The sequence below is a fragment of the Notechis scutatus genome, chromosome Z, assembly GCF_049901735.1.
Source record: "Notechis scutatus isolate UNSWTSFEM ecotype Mainland chromosome Z, rNotScu1.2, whole genome shotgun sequence".
NCBI lineage: Eukaryota > Metazoa > Chordata > Lepidosauria > Squamata > Elapidae > Notechis > Notechis scutatus.
The window spans coordinates 26,288,571-26,307,565 of NC_142025.1; the positions used below are offsets into that span (position 1 = coordinate 26,288,571).

At 35.2% G+C, this 18,995-nt stretch overlaps 1 protein-coding gene across 1 annotated transcript in view; it reads left to right on the forward strand.

The window, feature by feature from the left end:
* THRB (thyroid hormone receptor beta) overlaps positions 1-18,995 on the forward strand; it is a 201,130-nt gene that overhangs the window by 91,441 nt on the left and 90,694 nt on the right. Inside the window, exon 3 of the mRNA XM_087946666.1 lies at positions 1,594-1,631. The gene's annotated coding sequence lies outside the window, so the exon portion shown is untranslated. The remainder of the gene's footprint in view (positions 1-1,593; positions 1,632-18,995) is intronic.

Consider the following 18,995-nt stretch of genomic DNA (forward strand, 5'->3'; position numbering starts at 1 on the left):
TTGCTGAAAAATAAATCAGAAAATCTGCCCTGCCTCTATGGTTCTTTTTTTTCATCCAATTACCTTTTTCCTTTCAGTTTTATAGAATTTAACTAATAATCCTACAGCACATAAAGGCAATCAGTGAAGAGCACAGTTTAAGATTCATTGATTTCAATATTGGATAGATATGACTAAATTTTAATGCAATTCTTTATCCTTAGCATTTTATTTTTTCTATTGAAATCAATACATACACCATGAATTTGGGGTTATTTGGAGTATTTTTTGTAGGAAATTTAAAAAGAAATATCATTCAGAGTATTATTGAACTAATATTTATTTATATCTATATACTTTTTAGCAACCTGTAACCTTCTCTTTTTTAAATTTATCTTGACTTCAGGATATGAACCAGAACTTGTGTTCAGATGATGCTATGTTAAACTCCTGATAGAGTTATGATATTACCACTTCTTGATAGAACATTGTTATATGCATAAATTGATTTTAGAATGCTATTGCATTATATTCATTCAATTAGCTTTTCTTTTTAAATCCTTTTTTACTTTAGTCTTTCTTGTACAACTATTTAGGATAATAATAAAGCATATTATGTGTTTTTACCTAAGTCATGGTTCAAATTAGAAAAATACAAATACTATGCAAAAGTTGATAAAGGTTCTCAGTCATCCATGTAGAGTTGTCTGGAAGTTGAATCATGACAACTAGACTTCTTTTTTGGTTTGAAATGTTTCATTGCTTATCTAGACTGTTAACCATATACTTGGCAAATAACAATAACTTAAAATATTGTGGACTTATGATTAAAATTCTGCCGTGATACTTATATTGTAACAAATCATAAATTGTTTTTCTTTTGGTGTGTTATGTGAACATGGTCATTGAGCCTTGTAGGCTGTGATTTATTTGGTATAATTTGGCACAATGTGTGAATAGAGACAGTTACTCCTTATTCAGCATATTCTGACCTATTGCAATGTGTGAACCAAACAACCTTTTAGAATACATTATAATATAAGTGATTGATTTAAAAGAAGAAACAGAACTATGCATACCTTCTTTTTATTGCCATATTGGATACAGAAGCAAATATTCTTTCTATTGTCCAGGATTATTATTTTCTCTTTCAATGGCTATCTAGGACAAGACACTGCACAGTATCATGGATTGAAATTAAATATTTGATTATTACATCCATCTTCTAAGCATTCTATTATGCTTTTAAATGCTTATTTATTTAATGTGAGGATCTTCATCTCCTCAATTTATTAAGATAAGAGATTTCTACTATATATGTACTACTTCTATATGAATTGTATGTTGATGGGATCTAATAGCAAATCTCAGTCAAAAGTTGAATGAGAATGCAAACGGGCTGATGCAGAGCAAGATGTTTAATTTTGTTTTAAAAACAAAATTAACCAAAACTATTATTTGTGTCCTTTAGCAATATTCAGATTTAAAGGCAAAGGTGCAGATAGCTCTCCTACACTGAAGAATATTAAAATGTTGTAAGGTAGTTGTTGCAAGTTTGTTTTATATATTTCTAAATATATAATTAACACTGAGCTTTTTTCTCTTTCTCCACAGTATGCAAGCAGTTTTTCTGCTTCAACTTTCTGATCCAAGTAAGTGATAATAAATTAAATTATAGTACAGCCATTTCCACTGTGGGACTTCACCTGCTATAATCAGAATCTATGTTTTGGATTGTAGTTCTCACTTCAAGTATGCAAATTGCAAATTAACCCATTAAATTAGCTCAAGATTGGGAAAGTTTGCTATAAATGGAGGAAATGTATAGCCTGAAACATATTTGCTCAAACATGGGTAAAAATGCTTTTAAAAATAAGTCTGTAGCTGTAATGTAACTAAAGCTATGCTTTGAAACACCTGGAGAACATACAGCTCATATAATACATTATCAGTTACTAAAATAATTTCAATCTTTTCATTTTTAAATGTAAAAAAATTAAATTTGTTTATAACTGGATTTCAACTCCATGGCTCATTGCAGCAAACATGTTAGATTATGTCACACAGTATTAAATGTTCTGCCTCTTTATAAAGTATATGTCAGTATATAATTTATTAATTAAATAATGATGGTGGAAAATTAGGAACAGCAAATAAAAGACAATGACTTTGAAATGCACTGGGTAATCAACAAGTAATCCACAGTAATAAAAAACAAGTAAAATGTGGCATTTCAGCAAAAGGTTCAGATTTACAATAATTTTTAACTTCTATAGTACTAATTTTCAGGTAAGTGGAACCATGCCTTCATATTTTTGAAAAAAATCTAGTTATGGCATCAATTCATGACTTCTTAGCTATGGGAAAAAGGTATGCATTGTGGAGCCCTGATAGGTTGATTTCTAGTTAATTTAAATTGAGGATAAGGTAGGAAAGTGGGTTTATATAGATTGGGGAGAAAAGTATGAGTGATGTGTGATGCAAGACCTAGGGAGCAGGCTAGAATCTAGTGGTGGCAATTATGAACAGATTGCAGGCATATTGTCTGCTATCTAGAGATCTAAAAATGCACATGACACTAAGCTATAACATTTTTGTTGTTTGTTTTTGACATGCTTGACATTGTTGTTTACTACATAAAAAATTGTGGGTACTGATCTGTAAAGGAACATATCTAATTCACTTTTTTTTAAAGGAAAACAGAGTTGGTTTCTAAATCCATACATTTTAAAAATTTGTCACTGAAGTTGCTAACTCAAAAAATGAACATTAAATATATGTCTTAAGGAAAAATGCATTATATTAAGAAACTTAAACTATAAAAATAAAATGCACAAATACAAAAATTGATATATTTGGAAATCACACATGATGATATGTATAGTTTGCAAACAAAGAGAGAAAGAAGATCAGAATGAAATAATGATTGGGAAAAACAGGATGAGTTAGATAAAAAATGATGGATTTATCTGACCGTGCTACAGTAATAGAATGACACATGCTCTAGCCCGGCCCTTCAGGTAGGCTTACAGAGTCCCTGCTAAAAATTCTAAATAATCTATAGTTCTCAGCTAAATGAAGTAAGGACTGATTCCGTATAAATTAAACTGAATAAATTAAACTGAAAAATGAGTTTCATTCTCTCTGTTTCCATTATCTGATTGTGATCAGGACATTTAATATTTCAGCTAATAGAGGAAAATATAATGTGACATGACCAGTATTGTTTGTATGAAGACAATGTAAGAAAAATTATGACAAGAGTGCTAAACTCTTATAAAGGAAAATTTCTCAAAAACAGCAGTATCTCCAGGCTATAAGCACCACACCTTCTTGAGTAGAAAACTGCCATGTGGAATTCACTGGCACTTAGTTTCCTTGCTTTGATTTCATTTTTGCTTTTTTGTTCCAATTATGTTATAGGGAATTAATTGATGGCTTCAAACATATGAGATTATTTTTCAGGATGGAAATCTTTTATAATTGTGCCAGCCAAGATATCTCATAACTTGAAAGTCCTGGGGCTATGTATGATTTATGGTTGCTCTTATATCTAGTGGATGTGTAGCACAGGCGAGATATAATGTATTTGATCAAACAACCTTAAACAGCCAATAAACAAAAATTGGCTATTAGAAAAACACATTTTATGTCTAAAATATATGTGGTTCATTATAGTGAGTGCTGGGTTTTGCTGACTCCTGTAGGAATGGGCTATCTTTTGATGGCTGATATTTCTATATACTGTAACTTTTCTTGGGAATTCAGTGGGCTACAGTGGCTGGAACAATGATGCAGAATAGACTGAGTTGTATCAAGCATATAGCAGGAATAAATTTTCTGATTTGTTCCTATATGAAGATAAATGATCGGGAGCTGCCCAGAGTTTGATATAAGATGGACAGTTATATAAATGTTTTAAATAAGTAAATATTTTTATTTATGGAACTGTGTTAAGCCTATTTTAAAATATATACTCAATTCTCATGTATTTTCTACTTTAAAATGGCATATAAGTAACTGATTTTCAGTGGTGGTGGTCAGAGAGGGTGCTAGTAATTACAGATAAAGTGACTGGCAAATCTTTCGCTTCTACTACCGTATAACTGTTAATCAACTATAACAATACTAACATATATATAACAAAATAGAAAAAAATGTACTTTTGTTACCTTTCAACTTGCTTTCATTTGATATTTTCAATTGCTGTCTTGTCTTGAAACAGTTTTGGTAAGATTGATTTGTGTTCTGATCTTTAACAGTTGGCAATGAATTGTGGGTGACATGTAAAAGCAAAGTCAGCATCAAGAAGCAGTTTAAACAGGTAGAAAGAATTTTTGGAGCCATAAAAGAAGTTCACAGAGACATGAGATTCTAAAGAAATCATTAATCATAGTTGCAACAGTGTAATTACATTAAATGAAAAGATGATGATACTCTTAAGCATTTAATATTTCCATTCCCCATTTGAAGTAGAACTTCTTGATTTTATTTTCCCCCTGATGACAATGCTGTTGGAGAAGTATGGCATTTTCGTAGGCTGTATACTTGCACAGGAACAGAAAGGGATATGGTGAACAAATTCATCATTATACTCACAAGGAAGCCCTTATAATCTTCTCCCACAATCATCCTAGTGCACTCTCCCACATTCTTCATCTGTGCAGCTGATGCAAAACAGTAGTCAGGAGATACCATCTTATTGGTGTGTGATAAATTTTCTGATTATAGCTGGAAATCAGATGAATAATCATATTAATTGGGGAGCAATTGCAGGAGAAAGGGAGCAGATTCAGAGCCAAGAAAATTGTGTTATGACAACTATCTTATGAGAATTCCATGAGTTGATCCAGACTTAGGGCTAGGAGCAAGAACAACAAAAGCACACATCCAGAATGAAAGATCTGTTTTAAGTGGAGAAGCAAGGCCCTGTTTTTAAGAAGCCCCAGTGCTGGCTGGGCTTGATTTGAGGTGTTTAATTATTTATTTAGAAGATTTATTTGGTCTCTGACTCAATCTCGGTGACTCTGTTGCTGCCCTTTCCTCTCAAACTGATATTCAGGCCACTTTTGCAGTTACCAACATGTTCTTGGACTGCTTTCCCTGACAGGATCTGGCCTGTCTTTATCCAAACAAGATTGCATCTGCTTAGGATCAGTGTATCCTGGAGCAGTTGCAAGTGTTGGATTGCAGATTGACTATTAGGGCTGCTGATATATACAGTCTGCCTCAGGATTCATTCAAGATTGTAGCACTCCTGAAGAGAGACTGTTGTATATGATGATTCTACCCAAGTTATAGCAGAGGAAGTCTTCCTCTGCATTTTTTAATTCACAAAGAATAAAATGTCAGTTCTGTCTTTTTAAAATACCTTATTCTAATGGTTAAATCTTATCAGAGTGAGTGAGTTAGTGAGTCAGTAAAGAAATTCAAGCCTTTAATTATGAACAGTATGTTGAAGTTAATGAAAAATGAAAGGCAAATAAGGAAAGCAGAAAAGAGAACTGAACAATTAACAATTTTGGTTCTTGTATTTTAAAAGACAAAATGAAAATGTCTTTGAATGGTAAAAATTAGGAGCAGACAAGCAGCAATCTCTGGTCAACCTAGAGCAGTGGTTCCCAAAGTGGGAGGTATCGCCCCCTGGGGGGGGCAGTGGGATGACTTAGGGGGGTGATAAGAGGCAAGGAGGGTGGCGGGGGGCGCTAAGAGGCAAGGGGGACGGCAGAGGAGTGCTGGAGGTGGGCCCCTTGCAGGGCACAATTCAGGGGTGGGATTCTACTTGTTCGTTACCGTTCCCAGTAGTTTGGAGAATTGGTAAAATGGTCCCTGACTGGCCCCACTCCTCCCGCTGCTCCGTTCCCTGCCCAGTCAGTCCTTATTGCACATGTGCGACATCACGCGTATGCACGACAATCGCTGATGGCCACAGCAGTGCGTTGGAGAAGCGGAGTAAACAAAGCCAGAGGTCGGTAATTTTTGCTGCAAAAAGCCTCCAGATGCCACATCTTTTTTTCGGTGCGGCTGGAGTCCAGCCACACCAAAAATGACACACAGTGTCTGGAGGCTTTTTGCAGCTAAAATTACCATGCTCTGACTTTGCTCTCCTTCTCCAATGTACCACCAGCACCGCATTCTAGTTGCCGGCCATGCAGGCTTATCCTATTGACTGCTGCACCACTCCGCTCGGACTTGCGGGTTCAATGGGGTGGACCTGTAGGGTCAGTGCCTAGAATGCAGCCACAGCGACACATTGGAGAAGTGGAGCAAGCAAAGCTAGAGGTCAGTAATTTTTGCTGCAAAAAGCCTCCAGCTGCCGCATCTTTTCTGTGCGGCTGCAGTCCAGCTGCACTGAAAAAAACACGTGACGGCTGCAGGTATTCGTGACAAGGGCGACATGGGCTGGTGGAGAGCCCAGCGGCAAAATGGCTCAGCCCTGGCTTGCCTTCCCTGGCAGCCAGCCACGGGAGGAAGGTAAAGTCACGGCCTGGGATGACAAAAGAGGCAGTCGTGGGGAAGGAAACAGAGAGATTAAGGGCTGGGGCTCTGAAAGGGGAAACAGGGTGATACAGGATTAGCCAAGGCCTTTGACAGATTAGGCCACACCTGCCTGGGCAGAAAATAGGTAGATAGATTAGAGAAGGGATAGAGAGAGAGGGAAAGAGAGAGAGAGAAAAGAGAGAGAGAGAGAGAAGAGAGAGAGAGAGAGAAAAGAAAGAGAGAGAGGGAAAGAGAGAGAAAGAAAGAGAAAGAGAGAAGGAACAGACAAGAAAATAAAGAAGGAAAAAGGGAGAGAGAAAGGAAGAAAAAGGATAGACAAAGAAAGAGGGGGATGGAAGGAAGTGACAGAAAGAGAGAGGAAAAGAGAGAGAAAGAGAGAGGGAAAGAGAAAGAAAGAAAGAGGGAGGGAGAGAAAGGGAAAGAGAGAAAGAGAGAGAGTGAAGGAAGAGACAAGAAAGAAAAGAAAGAGAAAAAGGAAAGAAAAAGGGAGAGAGAAAGGAAGAAAAGTGATAGACAAAGAAAGAGGGGGGATGGAAGGAAGGGACAGAGAGAAAGAGAAAGAGAAAGACAGAAAAGAGAGAGACAAAAAGAGGGAAAGAGAGAGAAAGAAAGAGGGAGGGAGGGAGGGAGGGAGGGAGGAGAAAGTGAATGGGATATGGAGGGAGAGAGAAAGAGGGAGAGAGAAAGAGAAGGAAAGAAAAGAAAGAGAAAAGGGAAAGGAAAAAAGGAGAGAGAAAGGAAAAAAAGTAATAGACAAAGAAAGGGGGGTGGAAGGAAGGGACAGAAAGAAAGAAAGAAAGAAAAAACAAAGAAAGAAAGGGAGGGAGGAGAAAGTGAATGAGATATCTAGTCCAACCACCTGCTCCAGCAGGGTTAGAAGGGAGTGTGTGTGTTTGTGTGTGTGTGTGTGTGTGTGTGTGTGCATGGCTGTCAAAACTCCAAAAACAGATCAAGTAGCTCTGGGGAAATCAGTCATAAATTAGAACACTTACTAAGCAACCGGCCATTAAGCAAAGACCACTTGTATTTGGTTTGCCAGTCACATGGCCACCTGGCCACACCTACCCAGTCACAAGACCACTAAGCCATGCCCAGCCAGCAAGCCACACCCACAAATTAGACCACGCTCACAGAACCAGTTGTTAAGAAATTTGAATCCCATCCCTAGGTGAGGGGCACTGAGGATGAGTTTGTAGCACCAAGGGGGCAGTGGACTGAAAAGTTTGGGAACCACTGGCCTATAGCTTCATATTTTTCCAACAGGAAATTTAAATCATGTTCTGTAATTTGAATCTTTTGGTGAATAAAAATCTGGGGTCTAAGCAGGAAAGAGTCAATATATCAGGGAAGTCTATCAGATAAAGGTCAAGATAAAGAGATATGTGTAGTTGTCACTACACTTCCACCTAGGATCAATACTTGATTAGATTTCTGTTTTGTTTTCTACTTGGAGCTCAATATTTAGGCTTAAAAATCTAGATCAGGATCCTAGGAATCTGCCTATTGGGACTAATGTGTGCCCAGATTTGCAGAGGACTTTGTGGGATTTCTTGATTTATCTTCTTTCAATCAACAATATTTCTCAGAGGCAGCCATGACAAACATATGCTAAAAATATTCACTTCAAGTCCAGTTGGCAGCCTCAAATGACTATAACTTCTCACGATTGTCAGCAGAACTTCTGACAATCCCAAAATTCTTTTTTTTAACAAATTTTATTAAATTTTACACTTTTAAAAACAAATCATAGTTACAATTTTTGCAGTAATTTGTGGCATCGACTTTTCATGTTCATTTACTTATGTATATATACATATATATGGCATTTACATTTACATTTTGCATTGTCTTTTATTCCTGTTATCTAACCAGACATACCATTTTTCCCAGACCATATGGTATTCTTTTTTTCCTTCTCCTGCAATTCCATTGTAAGTTTGTTCATTTCTGTACAATCCATAATTTTTTTTATAATCATATCATCTGTGAGACTACTAGTAAGAACATTTCAGGCTTAAGTTCTATTTTTAAGCCAATTATTTCTTGCAGCCAGATCCTTATTTTATTCCAAAATTTCTTTGCTTTAGAACATGACCACCACATATGAAAGAAGGTTCCTGATGTCTTTTTGCATTTCTAACATATTGGGCTCAAATTTGGGTAGATTTTGGCCAATCTCACTGGTACTAAGTGCCAATGATAGAACATTTTGTAGAGATTTTCTTTGTACGTGGCTGCCATTGTTAATTTATAGTTTTTCTTCCAATTTTTTCCCCATTCTCTAATTGTACGTTGTATCCAAAGTTTTTCATCCAAACAATCATTGTTTGTTTCACTGTCTCCTCTATCAAATTTCAGGAGGTAGCTATACATTTTAGTTATAAATTTTTTCTCTGGTCCTAATAAGATTTTATCAATTTGTTGTGATGTTTTATCTATGCCAAATTCTTTTATATCTTTTTTTGTATTTTGTAACTGCAAATAAGACCACCAATCTATCATTATTCCTTCTTCCTTCAGTTTTTGGTTTGTCTTTAAATTTCCTTGGCTATCTAATAGTTGGTTGTATCTAATCATTTTAGTAATATCCAAAGTAAATCATTGCTTCCATTGTTGAAAGCCACCCTGGTATCTTAATATAATGTTTTTTTCCTAATTTTACATCAAATCTCTAATAACGCTTCTCTAATTAAATGTGTTTTTTTAAATGTGAATATGCCTTATTATAGATATAACCATCTTGGTAGCAAATTCATCTTTATTACAGCAATCCTTCCTACTAGAGATAGTTGCAATTTCCCCAAATTTCCAAGTCTTTCTTCATCTGATTCATTAATTTATTGTGATTATCCTCTTTTAACGATTAACATCTTGCTGTCAACCAAATACCTAAATATTTAATTTTATTTGTAATTTGTAGCTGTTTCTTTTCTAATTCTTTTAAATGGAAGTAAATAATGCTAAGTTTGGGATTAAATTTCAGGCATGGTTCCTAATTGTTGGGCCCATATAATTTAAATAATGAATTAATGTGTGATGATTTATTGGTTTAATTTTTTTCTAAATTGAACTGAAATACTTCTTTGGTAAATACCAAAATATATCTTGCTTTTCATATAGAATTTCAATTATTTAAGATCTCATTTAAAGCAGTTTGGTGTAATAGTTAAGATGCTGGCATTGAAACCAGAAGACTGTGAGTTCTAATTCTAGGCATGAATTCTAGGCATGAAAATAAGCCACATGACTTTGGGCCAGTCACTCTCTTTCAGCCAACCCACTTCCCTACATTTGTTATTGTGGGGAAAATAGGAAAATGAGGGAGCGTTATATATGTTTGCCACCTTGTGTTAACTTTTAAAATAATAAGAGTTAAGAAAAAGATTGTAGCTTATCTAAGATTTTCTGCCATATGGATTGCTTCTGCTTCAGTAACAAAGATTCATTAGATTTAAAGGACTGTGCTTAATCAAAACAGGAAGTTATTCACCTTTTGTTGAGGTTTGAAATAGGAAAAGAATGAGTTAAAGAATATATCATATAAAGGACTATGAATATACAACTCATTTTGGAAAAGAATATGGTTAAAAAGGTTGAAATTAACCTTTTATTTATAATGTAAGTAGTAATTTCTACAAAATGACATATTGTTGGTACATGACTCCAGAGAAATTATCTAAGGTATACCAAGATGCTTCTAGTCAATGTTGGAAATGTAAAAAAAATAGGAACAGATATTTTAATATGCATAGGCTTCTGAAAAACATTAAATATAAATACATATAATGATATAAATAATTTTAAAGAACACTAGTAGGTGAAACCAGAATTTTTTTTATTGTAACTTCTGGATAACCAATTAGAAAACACCGAACAGAAGATTAGTTTTGTACATGATATATGCAGCAAGACTATTATATAAAACACAGGACAAATAATGACAATATCCCCAATGGAGGAATGGTTTTGGAAAATGTCAAAATTTGCAGAAGTAACAAAATTGACCGATTTAATTAGGGGTGAAAGACTAAGTACCTTTATGAAATATTGGAAATCATTTTAGGAATTTTGGATGAAAATGGGCAGCAATAAAATGGTGATTTGTGGATTTGTTGACAAAATATTGAATATAGTTTAGAGTGAAACTATATAATAAAAGTCTTAGAGAGGGAGAAGAATAAGTTTGGTGAAACTGGTATAAATAAGATAAGAAATTGCTTCTGTAATTATTATTTTTCTTCGTATTGTCATCCACACTTTCTCTTTTTCCTTTTTCCTAATTTGCTCTTATTTTTGTTTTCATATTTATCTTTTAACATGTAAAAATCTTCAATAAAAATTATATAAAAAATAAAGCACCTCTTAAAATAAAAATATTTGTTATGCTGTGCTTTGTAGCTTATTAAGTTATAAGACATTTTCAGGGGACCTCTTAATCTTAACTGATACAGGTAGTTCTCATTTACCAATCCCATTTAGGACCAGCAACTCACTTGTTAAACAAAGAGGTGAGACTTCAAAGGTATCTGTATCTTCAACTGTATCTTACTTCAGATTTTGTTGTGTTTTACAGATCTGCAAAGGTTGTAAATATAAGGGCTAAGAATGGTTGCTGTTCAAGACAGTTATTAAACAAGAACTACCTATATAGTCTTAAGTGTATAATTAACAGTCATGAACCCACAGGGTATAAGAACATGCAAAAATTATAAGGTCGACACTAGGTGAAGCTTTAGTATTGTTTCAATAGTAACTCTCAATATCAGTTTGTAGAAATTTTAAAATAATATGTTGTTATTTTCTATGGTAGGAGGATGAAAAATTGTTTTAAACTATGAGAGATCATACTTTTGTACTCAAAGGTAAACTTTCTCTCCTGAATAGAACAACTTGAATAGGTTCCATTTTATTTTTTGGTTTGAATTCACATTATAATAGAACTTATAGAATATCTCTATTTTTCTGTTACATTTAAATTTTTCTTCAGTCTAGTGTCATATAGATATAACAGTATAACAGAATTGGAAGGGGCCTTTGAAACCTTCTAGTCAACTCCCTCTTTAAACAAGAAACCTTATACCATTTCAGCCAAATAGTTGTCCAATTTCTTTTTTAAAATCTCCACAAAACATATATTGTGACTTAAGTTGCTGAGGATTTCCTGTTTTATATCTGATTATATTGTGTTTTTTATTTATAATGTTAATATAGATGAAAGTGGTGACAATCCTAATAGATTAAAAAAAATAAAAAAAATATCTTTGGAGAGGGAATTACATTAAAAAAAAACTTTCCTGGACTGATGTAGATTTTAAAGTTGTTTCTTTTAAGGATTTCAAAGTTTGCAGTGGTGGCCTGAGAAAAAGGTGCTTTCAGTTGTGAAATCTTCAAACTTCCTCTGTCCTTCAGGACAAGCAATCCTGTCCTCTAATTTAATATTAACTGAATTAAATGGACTATTGCCCATTTTACTACATTCTTAGTCCTGTAAGGTCTGGCCAGGAAGTCCAGAATAGATTCATTAAGCTTTGCGAAGATTAGCAAGAGAGTACAAAGAAGGCACTGATTTCTCTCGAAAATAACAGTGTATTCTAGAAGCAAAAAGTACTGCTTGTTTTCAAAATGTAAACTTAAATGATCCTGTTCCTTGAAAATATATGCCTGAATCACATATAGTTGTATGCAACAACCTATATTTTACTTTATGCAACAACCTACCTATTACTTTGGAGAATTAAAAATTTCAATACTGTGATAAGCATTTATTAATTAATCTAAAATAATTATCATTCATGTTTTGCCAGGCATTTACAGCATTAACCGCACCATGCACTTTTGGGACTATCCTGGGAGAAGCTCAGAAATTGCAACTTATACAAAATTCAGCAGTCTTTCTGGCAGTTTTGTATTTATTTCTCAATACAACTCCAAGGATTGTTTTTATTTGAATTGTAGGTGGGTTATTACAATGTGTTGCCTCATATGCGTTTAAATTATTTTGATTGTATGTTTTATAATTCAATTTTCAAACATTTGTTTTATGTTTGTCTCTAATTTGCTGTGTTACTGGGTTTTAATGTTTAAACCACAGTATAAGTTTCCTTCTCGGCTAACTTTTGGGCTGAAACACAATAAAACATGCTAAGAATGAAAAGGTACAAATATCTTGCATTCATGATCTTCAAATATCTTTACCAAGCAATCCAAGCTTTCTCCACAAACTCTTACCATTTATACTGGTATCACCACAAAATACATGATTAGTATTGTTACAAATTACAAATTAGTACTTTAAAATACTTGATCAAGTTTGATTATTCTTTTGATTTTTTTAAAAATGACATTGATAATTATCTAGTTTTCTATGTAATTTGGAAAAAAAATCAGTTTTTTTTTCATAAGCAAATGCCTATTCCATATTGATTTCTATAAACATTCTATGGAATTTCCAGAAAATATTCAGGGGCATCTTTTGACCAGAAATTATTTACTGTAAAAGGAACATTTATGTATTAATTGTAGTTAATAATGAATTGAGCAACATTATAAAAAATAAGCAGAGCATGAAGCAGCAACAGTACAGGTTGTTTGTGGTTGAAGTAGTACATTGTATTAAACTCTTGACAGCTTGTGCTTTTTCTCTCTCAGCACAAGCATAACAGTTTTTCACTGTAGTAATTTTGAGTTACAAAGACATATACTGGATTCTTTCTGAAATTACCTGCAGATGTTAATCTTGATGCCTTCCTGATTACATCCTTATCTGGAGGTAACTGAGAATGAATATGGGATACAAAATTTTCACCTCTTCATCTGAGCCTCAGCTTCTTAAGTGAAGCAATTTTCTAAAGCATTTTTCATTAGGGAAAATTTGTATTTCCCCAATAGAATTACAAAAATGCTATTATTTATTATTAAATGGAATACCTGTATCCTTTTTTAACTAGTCTATGAATGAGCCATAAGGCTAGATCTTGAGGAAGAGCCCAGTTGCATGAGTTATGTCTTAAAATGAAATATTTCAGAAACTTTGAAAGTAACCAGAGGCCGAAAAGGGCATTACTATATAGCATTGGAATTACTATGCCAAGAAACTTCTTGACAAGAAAGAAAGAAACACATGTTTTTGTTTTGGAAATACTGCAGTTTGCATACATTATCTTAATTTCAAAGGAAGTTTGGATTTAAATTTTGAAGTTGATAAATGTAAAATTCTTGGAAGGCTCTACTGGATATATTAAATGTTTAAAAATAGCAATATCTGTCTGGAGTCTGTCTCTATTCCAAAGTCATCTTAGAATGTACGTTAAGTTACAATTCCACCATTCCATCCTCAATTGCAAGTGTAAATGTAGAGATTAAATAATAAATGGCTATTCTAGGAGTTTCCTGTCACTTTGAAACTCTTTCTGCCCATATTTGTTGTGTTAATAAATCTGGTAAACAAATAAAAAAGCTAGTCTTAAATTATTTGCCTGAGCAAATGGCAGCATGTAGACAGAATGGGACAACCCGCCACAGATGGATCACCATTGCTGACTTGCTGGCTCACCCCAGTCAGCTTACCATGGGACAACTCACTACAGGCAACTAGCTGCAGGACAATTCACCACATGAGAATGCTAAAGGCAGGGGAAACATCCTCCTCCTCCTCCTCTCTTTTCCTCCCTCCCTTCTTGATCCAGCTTCTGATTTCCCACAATACTCTTTGTACTCTATGGTGAAAATCCCTGGGCACAAAAAGTGTGACTCTCTCCCAAGTGATCTTCTTTTCTGGTTGGAGATTGGTGGAAGTTCATCTTTTCCTCCCTGCTTTGACCTCACCAATTTTTTTGCAAGTCCTAACTACGAGGAGGAGGAGGAGAAGGTTCCCCTAGTCCAAAGGTCTTCAAACTTGGCAAGTTTAAGACTTGTGGACTTCAACTCCCAAAATTCCTGAGTTAACATGACTGGAGGAGGAATTCTGGGAGTTGAAGTCCACAAGTCTTAAAACTGTCAAGTTTGAAGACCCCTGCCCTAGTCTTCCTTTATTATATTACATTAGATTGATGTAACTAATAAAAGGAATTGTCCCATGGTGAGTTGTCCTGTATCGAGTTGGCCATGACAAGTTGACCAGAGCCAGCTGGGATGACCCAGGTGGCAGTGAGGTGGCCAGAGCAAGGTGGCAGCAGTGAGGCAGCAGCGGCGGGCCAGTGGCAGCAAGTTGTCCTAACCTGCATGTAGAACATCCTGATTGTTTTGTCATTATCCAACTAAATATCTTTCACAGACTCATGTTTCAAGGACTGGTCATAAGTACTATTATTCATTTAACACCATTGTAACTTCAAACATTTGCTGAACAAATTGTCATTTAATCTGTACCTGTATTTAAAGTTACAAACTATCACCTTAATGAGCAAAGATAATTTCTTCAGTATGAGGAGAACATAAATCAGCAGCAACTAATTTGTCTTAATCATATTGACCTCTAAATTTAATCATAAAAATATCTTTGGAAAAAATGACTTTTCAACCCCAAACAAACAGTATTTGGCTTGGAAAAACATCTTACAAAGTATCTGTGGAGATTTCTAGTCATCCAGGTCATGGTTGTCCCAAAAGTGTTTTTTCAAGAGGCAATTGGACTTTCTTTGCTTTTCCTTGAAGATGTTTTGCTTCTCATCCAAGAACTGAACTGAAGACACTTCTTGAATGACAAGTGAAACATCTTCAAGGAAAAACAAAGAAACTCCTATTGCCTTGAAAATGTACCTTTGTGACATCTTACAAAGTGATATCAAAATAATCATTTGAAATTCTAAAAAATTCAGTGCTTATCTAAATCTGAGTGGGCTGTGTCCATGAACACTTCAGTATTTAATCAGAATAGCGCATTAGGTAAATTGTATGTGGACATGGAAACATGAGTGACCATAGCATGTCTAGTAAAATAATATTATCAGCAGTTGTTGCTGATTTAAACGCTGATATAAGTGAGCATAAGTGATTGCACACTGTGTTGATCATCTATGGAGCAATTATACTACAAAGACACAGTTCTTTGATCTGAACAAAGAAATAAGCACCAAATTCTGTTATTTCAAAATAACTTTTTAGCTGTATTCTTGACTATGAAAAAGGAATCCAAGCTGCTTGCTTCTGTGGAATGCTTTAACTATTATTCAGATATTATTTATTAAGATGCCCTAATATTGTTGTAGAAGTGCACTCACTGAAATATATTTCAAATTTTATTTATTTAATTTTATTTTAATTGCTTTTTTTGCTAGTTAGTCTCTGCCTAAATGTTTTATTTTTAAGCATGTTAATTTTGGGAAGCACCAAGGAGTTATCTCAGGGATTGTCAAAAATATCAGATTTATTTTACTGGTTTGGATTTCAGATATTTTCAGAAGTTTCTTTACAGTTTGGGAGCATTTTAAAACAATTTAAAAAAGAAGTTACACTGATCAATAAAGAAAAATACTTTAAAATCCATAGTTGTGGATACAATCACTTTATTAAACATTTTAGGGGATTTGAAAGATTACAGTCTCTTTTTTGAGATTTTCTTTAGTTCTCATAAAATAGATTAATTAAATACTCATTGTTTTGTTCATGTTCTTGTAAAAACAACATCTGGTTTGAAAAAAAGTATGAAACTGTTCCAGGATTGGAACACAAATGTTTGCTAATTCCATAGGCAGATTCTACTTGAATTTGGCAACACTGGTTTCAATGAGTTGGTACTGAACAGGCACTTGCACAGCTGAATGCCTAAGTACTCTTCCACAATCATTTAGTTAAATTAAATATTTCCTACCCATTTGTCTTAGTGATTACATTTTAGCAAATATTTTAAGAACAATATTTAGCCAACATATTTTTAAACAAACAACAAAACAGATGGAATGGAATTAAATTTATTGTATTGAAATAGTTAACTCACATAGGAAATGGGCAAAAGAACTTAGAATAAGTTCTTAATCAATTAGAATTTATTAATTTAAGATTTTTGATCTTTAATAAATCAGTTGTCAACTTTACTTGGTGTCATGATGTCCTGAAGAAGATAGGTACATTCTAAGTTCTTTCTATTGCTTTAAAAACCATAGCATTAGATTAGAGGCTCCAATGAAAATCAAGATAACTTCAGTCACCTTGTGAAATTTCCTGCACTTAAATTTGTAGTTTATGTATTATTTGTTTGTTTGTCAAACAAGTACAAGATAACAAGTATAAGTATGAACATAAACAAGAACAAGGGAATAAATACAGATAAATGGGGACAGTAAGACAGGGACGGTAGGCATACTGATGCGCTTATGCACAGCCCCCTTTAAGGACCTGTTAGGAATGGGGTGAGGTCCACGGTAGACAGTTTGAGGTTGAAGCTGTGAGGAGTTGAGGCTGTAACAAGTTGGGTAGGGCGTTCCAGGCATTGACCATTCTGTTGCTGAAGTCATATTTTCTGCAATCGAATGTGAGTGGTTTACCTTGAGTTTGTATCAGTTGTTTGCTTGTGTATTATTGTGATTGAGGCTGAAGAAGTTGTTTCAGGCAAGATATTATAGCAAACAATTTTGTGAGCTATGCTTAGATCGGACTGCAGGCTGTGTAGGCCCAAAATTTCAAGCCTGGAGGCATAGGGAATTCTATTGTGAGTGGAGGAGTGGAGAACTTTCTCGAGAAATACCTCTGAACCTGCTCAATTGTGTTAATGTCCAATATACAATGTGGGTTCCAGGTGGATGAGCTGTATTCGAAAATTAGTCTAGCAAAGGTTTTGTATGCCCTAGTTAACAGTTCAATGTTGGTGGAGAAGAAGCTTCGCAAAATAAGGTTAATAACTTTTAAACTCTTTTTGGCAATGCTGTTACAGTGAGCTCTGTGGCTTAGATCATTTGAGATAAATAGTCCTAAGTCCTTGACAGAGTGAGGGTCATCTACGAGATCGTTTCCACCTAACTTGTATTTGGTGTTCTAATTTATTTTTTGGCCAATATGTAGGACAGAGCATTTGTTAGTTGAAATTTGGAGTTGCTAATTATGTGACTATTCAAGGTCACTTTGTAGGGCAGCAGCATTGTCAGTTGTATTAAATAATTTTACATCATTGGTAAAGAGGACGCAGCTGCTTTTAATGTTGTCACATGGGTCATTGATGTAAAGCAGAAAGAGTGTGGGTCCTAAGACACTTTGTGATGACCCGGGGCATGGCATAAAAGACAACACAGTCAGATAATCCCTTTATTAGCTCCAACTTTGCCCCCAATTTCCTGGTTACCTTCTGGGCTGGAAAAAAACTCTCCCAGGAACAGCCTTTGGCTGAAGAGAATCATGTCCAAAATGTGGTCAACAAAAACTGTAACTATAAGTCGAATCAAGGCAAGATGAGGTAATTAGTCCGGCAAGGCAAGAGAAGGAATTCCAGACGTGAAGGAATGGCAGTAATTCAACCCAGTTGGGAGGATGCCAGGAACGCAGATAACCAAAGTCAACACAAGATAAACTCACATTTGTTCCCAGCAGACACCGCACTCAGCTTGCATCTCTTTTAAACTCTCATTCCTAGGTGTGGCTTATGAAGGGAATCAGGGCCCTTTCCTCCCCCATAAGCTATGCAACCCACGTTGCTCTCTTCTCCGTCCCTCCTGCGCCCCCTAGGATAAAGAGAGAATGGGCCTGGGTCTTCCTCTGAACTCCCTCTCCCTTGTTCTACCTCTCTCCTGCTCTGCCCAGCAGGACTTTGCCTTTCCCCAGTTTCCTCCACAGCCAACGGAGCCGCACTCCCATTCCCTGTCAGCTGTTCATCTTCCTCCTCGGATTCAGACTCTGACAGGGGCATGACACATTGCCTTGGGGGACACCATTATTAACTGGTGCTGGATTTGATAGGGCCTTCCCTATTTTGACCATTTGTGGCCTGTTTGACAGGAACGTGGCTATCCACTTGTGCAAAGGTCCGGAGATGCCATAAGAATTAAGTTTCAGCAGTAGTTTGTCGTGCACCACTGAATCAAAGGCTTTGCAGAAGTCTATGAAAATTGCGTCTGTTGCTTTACCCTGGTCTAGATGTATGGTCCAAAGGTTTCTGCAGTGGAGAAGTTGCAGATTACAGGACAAATTTTTCCTGAAACCAAATTGCTTGTTAGAAAGCAGATTTGTTTCTAACTGTAGGGTGATGGATTGGTTTATAATTGATTCCATGACTTTACAAGTGATGCAACACAGTGAAATTGGTCTGTAATTTTCTACTAGACTAGGGTCTCCCTATTAAAAAATAGGTATGGCTGTGGCTAATGACCATAAGTTGGGCAGGGCGCTGGTTTTGAAAGATACCTCATAGATTGTGCTTAGAGGTTTGGCTAGGGCAGTGGCAAGTTTTTTCAAAAAGTAGGCACATAATCCATCAGGGCCAATAGATAGGGATGACTTTTGGCCTTTACAGCTTCATTGTTACAGTCTTCCCCATTAGGTCCTTTTAGGGGTGGGATAGATTTCAAGTCTTTAAGTTTGGTATTAATGAA